The sequence below is a fragment of the Bos indicus x Bos taurus genome, chromosome 7 (assembly GCF_003369695.1).
Source record: "Bos indicus x Bos taurus breed Angus x Brahman F1 hybrid chromosome 7, Bos_hybrid_MaternalHap_v2.0, whole genome shotgun sequence".
Lineage (NCBI taxonomy): Eukaryota > Metazoa > Chordata > Mammalia > Artiodactyla > Bovidae > Bos > Bos indicus x Bos taurus.
In genome coordinates, this window is record NC_040082.1 from 19,179,229 (window position 1) to 19,189,429 (window position 10,201).

Sequence of the window (10,201 nt, forward strand, 5' to 3'; positions counted from 1 at the left end):
AATCTGCCTGCAATTTGGGAGACCTGGGTTCGATCCCCGGGTTGGGAAGATCCCCTGGAGAAGGGAAAGCCTACCCACTCTAGTATTCTGGCCTGGAGAATTCCATGGACTGTATAATCCATGGGGTTGCAAAGAGTCAGACACAACTGAGAGACTTTCACTGTCATGGGTAAAAGATGCTAAAATTCCTCAGCGCTTGCCCACACATACCCTTACAAAACCTCAATTCTAGCACTGTTATTTAACTTATATACTATTTCTTCTCCTATAAATCCACAACTTCGTTAAAAAAAAAAAAGTAAAAATGTTAGTCACTCAGTTATGTCTGTCTCTTTGCGACTCCATGGACTGTAGCTTGCCAGGCTCCTCTGTCCATGGAATTTTCCAGGCAAGAATACTGGAGTAAGTATCCATTCCCTTCTCCAGGGGATCTTCCTGACCCAGGGATCAAACTTGGGTTTTCTGCATTGCAGGCGAATTCTTTACCATCTGAGCCACCAACAAATCCTGAACGTTATGGCTGTTAAAAGATGCAAATTAAAAACTAGTGAAGCTTTTTTGTTGCTGTCGTCCCTTTCTGGCGTTCAAGATGTTGAAGTGAGTTCGTGGTGGGTCCTCTGGTGCGAAATTCCAGACTTCTTGGGTCTTCCGCTTGGAGCCCTGATCAACTGTGCTGACAACATAGGAGCCAAAAATCTGTATATCATCTCAGTGAAGGGGATCAAGGGACGACTGAATAGACTTCCTGCTGCTGGTGTGGGTGACATGGTGATGGCCACAGTCAAGAAAGGCAAAGCAGAGCTCAGAAAGAAGGTACATCCAGTGGTGGTAATTCGACAATGAAAGTCATACCATAGAAAAGATGGTTTGTTTCTTTATTTTGAAGATAATGCTGGGGTCATAGTAAACAATAAAGGGGAAATGAAAGATTTTGCCATCACAGGACCAGTTGTAAAGGAATGTGCTGAGTTGTGGTCCAGGATTCCTTCCAATGCTGGCAGCACTGCATGATTCTTTGGTGTATTTGTAAAAAAAAATCATTTGCTCCCCCCACCAAAAAAATTAGTAAATATCTTTTGTACTGTTTAAATAGAGGGATTGAGGTCCTACAGTAAGAAATAAAAAGCAAAGTCAAGCTAAATATTTAAAGGAGAATCTCATATGGAGAGATTTACAAAGTGTAGGCAGAATGTAGGGAAGTCATAGGTTAGTGCAGTAACCAGGGGCTACAGCACTAACAAAACACCTGCCCCACCCCCACCCTTAGGCCTGAGAGAGCTGGAAGAGGACAAGTACCAGAACCAGGTGAGACAGAAAGAGGTCTGTGAGGCACGGCCACCAGAAGGGGTAATTGCCTGTGATGAAGGGATGCTGACAGCCTCAGACAGACCTATGGCGTGTGACTGTGGCAGAAACTCCAAACAAAACAGGACAACATTGGTCTGAGAGAATGTACAATCTCTAAAAATATGAAAGATTTAATTGATGAACATAGTTTTTTTTTTTTTAAGAAAAAGTTGAATGCATTGAATGTATTCAAAAATTCAGTAAAAAATAATAAAAAATGAGAAAGAAACTCTTCGAAGAGCAGATAGTACATATAAAGTATTGTACAGGCCTCACTGAGGTGGCTCAGTGGTTAAAAAAAAAAAAATCTGCCTGCCAATGCAGGAGACCCAGGTTCAATCCCTAGGTTGGGAAGATCCCCTGGAGAAGGAAGTGGCAGCCCACTCCAGTATTCTTGCCAGGATAATCCCATGGCCAAAGGAGCCTGGCAGGCTACAGTCCGTGAGGTTGCAAAGGGTCGGACACAACTGGACACACACACACCACCCATTGCACAGGCCTAAATCAGACCACAGTAGATATAGCTAATATTTACTGAGGGTTTTTTAGGGTCAACCATATTCTGTCAGGCACATTTAACGTGTCGTCTCACATTATATAACATTCCAAAGAAGTAGAGGATTATTTTTCCCATTTTACACAAAGGAAACCAGTTTGGAGACTTTAAGTAGTTGTCCAGTCCACACAGCAAGCAAATTGTGGAGGCAGGAATTGAACTTAGCTCTGACACCCAAATCCTATTCATTTCATAACAATATTATTGCATTATTATCCTTTAATTTTATGAAGTTAGATCTATCATACTTAGTAAGGACAATACTTATATTCTCAAATGAAATATATGTAAATGATAAATATATGGCATTTTAGATTTATAAAATGTCTTAATTCTTAGATCCTTCAAAAGGTATCATCCACTATTTAAATCATATTCCCAGTTTTAATAGCTTTCCTTGGGCATATTATATGCTCACCGAGCTAATACACTGACACTCAGCTATGCCAAAATATAGAATCCACCAAAATATCTAAAAATACTTTGGAGAATGGAAAAAATAAGAGATTTTTATTTAGAACAGTACATGAACTATTTTTGTGCTTTATTTCTTTAATTATCTTAAAAATTTTACATATCAAAATATGACATGCTATAATCCATCAGTTGACATAATACAGCATAGTAAATCATGATGTAATAGATCATTTGCCATGGCTCAGTGCTTCCAATAATGATGTAATATAAATGTATATGAAAGCAGGCTTAATACATGTATTTCTAAAATTCAGCTCTCTTCTTCAAGAATGGAAACACACTAAATATTAAGCACTGCTATTAAAATGTTTTCCTTCTTTTACAGAAAAGCCCAGTATAATATTCTAAAGAACATTTTTAGTTATATAATAGGATTTTAATCATTAGGCTTTGTAGAGACTTCAAACGTATGCCCTTCATACATCTTAATCTTTCATATATAATAATAAAAATCTATGATCTATGAATAATTGGACTGGCTACGTATAATCAACCCTCAATTATCATTTCAGAGGCAAGAAAGAAATCACATAGACAAATGAAATTCTCAGATAAAACAAGAATGAGAGAATGATGAAGTTTAGAGCTGAAGAGACCTCAGAGATCAGCTACTCCAGCCCCCTTATTTTACAAATGAATAAACTGAGCCCCTTGAAACCAGAGGTTTTTAAAAGGTCACAAAACAAGGTTATTTGAAAGTCAAGGACCAGTAAGTCTTCTGGCTCAGGATCTTTTCACAGTCCTACATTGATATACTTCCCTGGTAGCTCAGATGATAAAGAAATTTGCCTGCAATGCAGGAGACCTAGTTTGGATCCCTGAGATGGGAAGATCCCTGGAGAAAGGAATTGCAACCCACTCCAGTATTCTTGCCTGGAGAATTCCGTGGAAAAAGAGCCAGGCAGGCTACTGTCCATGGAGTCACAAAGAGTTGGACATGACTGATTGACTAACACACACACACACACACACACACACACTGGTATACATCAGTGGTTCAGTGTTTCCTTTCTGATTCTTTTCCCTCATAGTTTATTACAAAGTACTGAGTATGGTTCTATGTGCTCTCTCTCTCTTTCTGTGTGTGTATATATATACATACATACACAGATATATCTAGATCCATCCATGTTGCTACAAATGGAATGATTTCATTCTTTTTTTATGGATGAGTAATATCCTGTTGCATGTATGTATGTGTGTGTGGCGCTATATATATATATATATCTCTAAATATTTGTATGGAAGGAAATCAGTCCTGAATATTCCTTGTAAGGACTGATGCTGAAGCTGAAACTCCAAGACTTTGGCCACCTGATGCAAAGAACTGACTCATTAGAAAAGACCCTGATGCTGGGAAAGATTGAAGGCAGGAGGAGAAGGGGACAACAGAGGACGAGATGGTTGGATGGCATCATTGACTCAATGGACATGAGTTTGAGTAAACTCTGGGAGTTGGTGATGGACAGGGAGGCCTGGCGTGCTGCAGTTCATGGGGTCTCAGAGTCGGACACGACTGAGAAACTGAACTGAACTGATGAACAGGTTTGTTCAGAGCACTGAAAGAGGCATTTATCTTAGGAATGAAGATCTTGCTCTCATGCCCTTTTAGGGGTAGGGTGAATTTGGTGGCAACTTTTATTTTTATCCAATTTCTAGCATTTTCCCTGTAAAGCAGGAATCACAACCATTTTCTGAGTGTAAGTATTGATGTGGTTGACTAAAATGTTTGAAAGAAGAAAAGCTTCCAAGTAGGTATAATCCATAGACAAGAGAGCCAATTGAAGAAAGGCCCTCCAGACAGCATGAGGATCACTTGAGGTGGAAATCATGGATCTGCAGTGGTTGGGTGCATGCACGCTAGGTCGCTCAATCATTTCCAACTCTGTGCAATCCCATGGACTGTAGTCCACCAGGCTCTTCTGTCTGAGTGATTCTCCAGGCAAGAATACTCGAGTGGGTTGCCATGCTCTCCTCCAGGGGATCTTCCCAACCCAGGGATCAAACCCATGTCTCTTATGTCTCCTGCATTAGCAGGCAGGTTCTCTACCCTAGCACCATCTGGAAAACCCCCGCAGTGGTTGTTCAGTGTGATTTCCTCCCATCAGCACTCAGCATCCCTGGTGTAGCTGAGGGAAATACCAACATTGGATTGATATAAAGTTAGAATTTTGAACAGCAAACAGAAATGGGAAGGGAGGTAACTGACAAGAGAGTGATTGAAGTGATAGGTTGTAGACTACCTTGGATAGTAGAGCAAATTAAGGCAGGACTGTTTAATTCTAAGGAAAAAAACAAGAGGGGTCAAGGTACTGGAAATCTTCACTTTGCTGAAGTACAATTATAAAAAGAAATTTATAAAAAGAAATTTAGTCAGACCATTGACACTCCGGCTTATAAATAATTTTGATCTCTAGAAGCAACATCTGGTAAAAATACACAGCTCTGCAAGAATAATCTTAGGATCTGGTGACATCAGCCTAAGGCACAAACTGCGTAAGTCAAAGACACATTCAATCAAAAGAATGAGATGACAAGCCATAGAAGAGGGGAAAACATTTATAAAAGACACATCTGATAGGGGACTGTTATCTAAAATATACAAAGAACTCTTAAAATTCAACAATAAGCAAACACACAACCAAATTAAAAAATGGACTAAAGACCTTAACAGACAATTCACCAAAGAAGATGAACAGATTCACATCATAAGCCATCAGGTAAAAGTACATTAAAACCAAGATAAAACTACACACCTATCAGAATAGTGAAAATCCTGAACACTGAAAACACTAAATGCTGACAAGGATGTGGAACAAGAGGAAATCTCATTCATTGGTAATGGAAATGCAAAATGGTGCAGTCACTTTGGTAGACATTTTGGTGATTTCTCAGAAAACTAAAACTCTTAACAAATGATTCAGCAGTCTTTCTCCTTGGTATTTACTCAAAGGAGTTAAAAACTTATGTCCATACAAAAACCTACAAATGAATGCTTATTGCAGATTTATTCATAATTGCCGAATCTTGTAAGCAACTAAGATGTCCTCTAGTAGTCAAATTGATAAACTGTGGTATATCCAGACAATGGAATATTATTCAGCACTAAGAAAAAAAAAAAAAAGCTATCAAGTCTTGAAAGAATTTTAATGCATACTACTAAATAAAACATACCAATATGAAAAGGCTACCCACCATAAGATTCCAATTGTATGATGCTCTGGAAATCACAAACTATGGAGATAGCAAAAAGATCACTGGTTGCCAGTGGTGGAGAAGGATGAATTGGTAAAGCACAGAGGATTTCTAGGGCAGTGAAACGTTCCTGTACAATACGGTAATGGTTTGCTTCATTTAGTTGCTAGTTCAGTTCAGTTCAGTCGCTCAGTCATGTCCAACTCTTTACGACCCCATGAATTGCAGCATGCCAGGCCTCCCTGTCCATCACCATCTCCCGGAGTTCACTCAGACTTACGTCCATTGAGTCAGTGATGCCATCCAGCCATCTCATCCTCTGTCATCCCCTTCTCCTCCTGCCCCCAATCCCTCCCAGCATCAGAGTCTTTTCCAATGAGTTAACTCTTCACATGAAGTGGCCAAAGTACTAAGTCATGTCCAAATTCTTTGTGGCCCCATGGACTATAGCCTTCCAGGGTCCTCTGTCCATGGGATTTCCCAGGCAAGAATACTAGAGTGTGTTGCCATTTCCTTTTCCAGGGGATCTTCCCAACCCAGGGATCAAGCATTAGCAGGAGGATTCTTTGTCCCTGAGCCACCAGAGAAACTATAATGGCAGATACACATAGACACTACTGTATTGGTGGATACATATAATTATACTTCAGTTCAAGTTCATAGAATTTATAACAGCAACAGTGAATCCAAATGTAAAATCTGGAGTTGGAGTGATTATATTGATGCATAATACAGGTTCATCAATTGTAACAATTATGCCTCTTGGTGGAGGATGTTTATAATGGAGGAAGCTATATGTATGTGAGGGCAGAGAATATATGGAAATCTGTATACCTTCCTCTCAATATGTCTATGAACCAAAAACTGCTCTAAATAAAGTCATGCAAAAGAAACCAAAACACACTCAGCGTGTCATCCCTATTATATGAAATAAGGCAGTCTTTGGAAAACTATTAAATCATAATTTTTAGAAGGGCCCCAAATGATATGACATATCCATCATATTATAAGGTTCAAAATTATAAGATTTAAAGTATCTTCTGCTGTTGTTCAGTCACTCAGACATGTCTGACTCTTTGTGACCTCATGGACTGCAGCATGGCAGGCTTCCCTGTCCTTCACTATCTCCCTGAGTTTGCTGAAATTCATGTCCATTGAGTCAATGATGCCATCCAACCATCTCATCCTCTGTCATCCCCTTCTCCTTCTGCCTTCAATATTTCAAAGCATCGGGGTCTTTTCCTCTTAGTATCAGGTAGCCAAAGTACTGGAGCTTCGGCTTCAGCATTAGTCCTTCCAATCAATATTCAGGGTTGATTTCCTTTAGGATTGACTAGTTTGATTTTCTTGCTGTCCAAAGGACTCTCAAGAATCTTCTCTAATACTACAGTTGAAAAGGATCAATTCTTCAGTGCTCAACCTTCTTCATGGTCCAACTCGCACATCTGTACATGACTAATGGAAAAACCATAGCTTAGACTATACAGACCTTTGTTGGCCAAGTGATGCCTCTGCTTTTTAATATGGCTTGTCATAACTTTTCTTCCAAGGAGCAAGCATCTTTTAATTTCATGGCTGCAATCACCATCCACAGTGATTTTGGAGCCCAAGAAAAGTCTGTTGCTGTTTCCATTGTTTCCCCATCTATTTGCCATGAAGTGATGGGACTGTATGCCATGATCTTAGTTTTTTGAATGTTGAATTTTAAGCCAGTTTTTTCACTGTCCTCTTTCACCGTCATCAGGAGGCTCTTTAGTTCCTCTTCACTTTCTGCCATAAGGATGATATCATCAGCAGACCTGAACTTATTGATATTTCTCTCAACAATCTTGATTCTAGCTTGTGGATTCATTCAGCTCAGCATTTCACATCTACGTATAAGTTATATAAGCAGGGTGACAACATACAGCCTTGACATACTCCATTCCCAATTTGGAACCACTCCATTGTTTCATGTCTGGTTTTAACTGTAACTTCTTGACCTGCATACAGGTTTCTCAGGAGGCAGATAAGGTGATCTGGTGTTCCCATCCCTTTAAGAATTTTCCACAATTTGTTGTGATCCACACAAAGGCTTTAGCATAGTCAATGATGCAGAAGTAGATGTTTTTCTGGAATTCTCTTGCTTTTTCTGTGCTTCAATGTTTGCAATTTGATCTCTGATTCTTCTTCTTTTTCTAAATCCAGTTTGTACATCTGGAAGCTCTCTGTTCACCTACTGCTGAAGCCTAGCTTGAAGGATTTTGAGCATTACCTTGCTAGCACGTGAAATGAGCACAACTGTGCAATAGTTTGAACATTTTTTGGAATGAAAACTGACCTTTTCCAGTCTTGTGGCCACTTCTGAACTTTCCAAATTTGCTGGCATATTGAGTGCCCCACTATATCAGCATCATCTTTGAGGATTTGAAGTAGCTCAACCAGAATTTCATCACCTCCACTAGCTTTGTTTACAGCGATGCTTCCTAAGGTCCACTTGACGTCACACTCCAGGATGCCTGGCTCTAGGTGAGTGATGACACCACTGTTATTATCTGGGTCATTAAGACCCTTTTTATATTTTGCCACTTTTTCTTAATGTCATCTGCTTCTGTTAGGTCCATACTGTTTCAGTCCTTTTTTTTTTTTTTCCCCAATCTTTGCATGAAATGTTCCCTTAGTATCTCTAATTGTCTTGAAGAGGTCTCTAATCTTTCCCATTGTATTGTTTTCCTCTGTTTCTCTGCATTGTTCCCTTAAGGCTTTCTTATCTCTCCTTGTTGTTCTTTGGAACTCTGCATTCAGATGGGTTATCTTTCTAGCTTAACTTAATAGCAGTTCTCAAAATCAGCAAACTTTAGGAATTTGTTGAAAATGCAAATTCTCTGTCACCCACCATGCTACTGAATCAGAAACTCTGGAGGTGGGACTCAGTGTGTTGTTTTTGAGCAAGCCCTCCAGATGATCCTGATGCATACAAAGGCAATACAGTCATTCAGTTGGTGTAAACTGACTTGTCCAATAGGTCTGCCTTGACTTCTCTCTAATAATATGATTTCAACACATATTCTCTACTAAATCTTTCAATAAAAAAAAAAACATATTTCAGGATAATTTCTTACTCCAAGGAAAGAAAGAGATTTTTTGTACTCCATGCAAGAAAAACACTCAGTAGCTATGCAGCTAAAGACAAAAATAAAAAGAAGCACCATAGTAATCTGAATAAAAAACTAGGGAAAAAAAATCTTCAAATTTGGATGGAATACTCTGGGTTTACATACCTACAAACATAGCTGGCTCTAGTTTCTTCAGTTTGGACTATTGTTAGAAATATTGCCATCCATAAAAGAAAGAAATCAATGACTTCCATAGACAGTGGTAATGGTTATATAATTTAAACTACATTCAATAAGTCTCAGAGGCTTCCCAGGTAGCAGAGTAGTAAAGAATCTGCCTTCCAATGCAGGAGACTCAGGAGACTGAAGAAATTCAAGTTCAGAGTCAGGAAGATACCCTGGAGTAGAAAATGGCAACCCACTCCAGTATTCTTGCCTGGAAAATTCCATGGATAGAGGAGCCTGGTGGTCTACAGTCCTTGATGTTGCAAAGAATCAGACATGACTGAGCACACACACATGCAACAAGTCCCAGGATTAATAAAACAGATGCACTTGCTGGAAATTTCCTGGGCCCTGACTCCAAGGTGAAGTCCGCAACGAAATCATCAGGAGGTTATTCATGACACTAAGAGCTCTGGCGATCATTGGGAACAAGAAGGGGAAAAGAGAGGAAGAGACAAGGGGAGGAAAAGAGAAAGGAACACAGAGAAGAAAGGATGGGTGTGGTGACTACCAGAGAAAATAACTGAACTGTAAAGTTGTTTGCTGAGACCTGGGAGAAAGACCGCACTCCTAAGCCTTCGATTTCCTATAAAGATAAGTTAACAGTTCAAAAAAATTGAGTGACCCTGTTGTGATGGCATGATCAACAACATTCTGACTTCTTATTAAGTTATACATTCTGCTTTTTCTTTTTTCAGCAAATAAAGCTAAAGATGGCAAGACAAAAGTGAAACATCCAACATGAAATTTTCTACTTTTACTCTTCCCTGAAATCTGTTCCTTTGAACTAAGAGTAATGTATAAGTAAGCAAGATTCCACAGTAAGAACTGATTTCTAATAAATTTCTCTCAGTAAATAACTATACATTACATTGAGTAGGAATTAAATCAAAGTGAATTAACCACTTCATGAGGAAAGAAAAAGGCAATAAAATAAACAACTGTTTCAAGTCACTTACAAGCTAAAAACATTTCAATTAAAACATTTATTTTAGAATGAAATGCAGCAAAAAATTTTCACTAATATTTACTTTAAACTTGCAGGTATAGTAATATGTTTTGATTACAATTTTTCAGATTAATTACAATGAGGTTAAAATCAAATAGAATATTTAATATCAAATTTAGAATGCCATTCTTGTGACATGGTGTAACTCATGAACATACTGTAAACTTACAGGCGGCATGAGCATAAAGTATTAAGAATTTAATTATGTAACTGGTGGATAAGTTATTGAAAATTATGAATTATTATGATGCTCTGTATACTGCAATAAAACTATTCACATAGTCATTTATACCATAT

The 10,201-nt window shown here is 38.6% G+C and overlaps 1 pseudogene; it reads left to right on the forward strand.

Moving 5' to 3' along the window:
• The first annotated feature begins 589 nt into the window (after positions 1-589).
• Positions 590-1,011, forward strand: LOC113896545 (annotated as a pseudogene).
• The last annotated feature ends 9,190 nt before the right edge of the window (positions 1,012-10,201 follow it).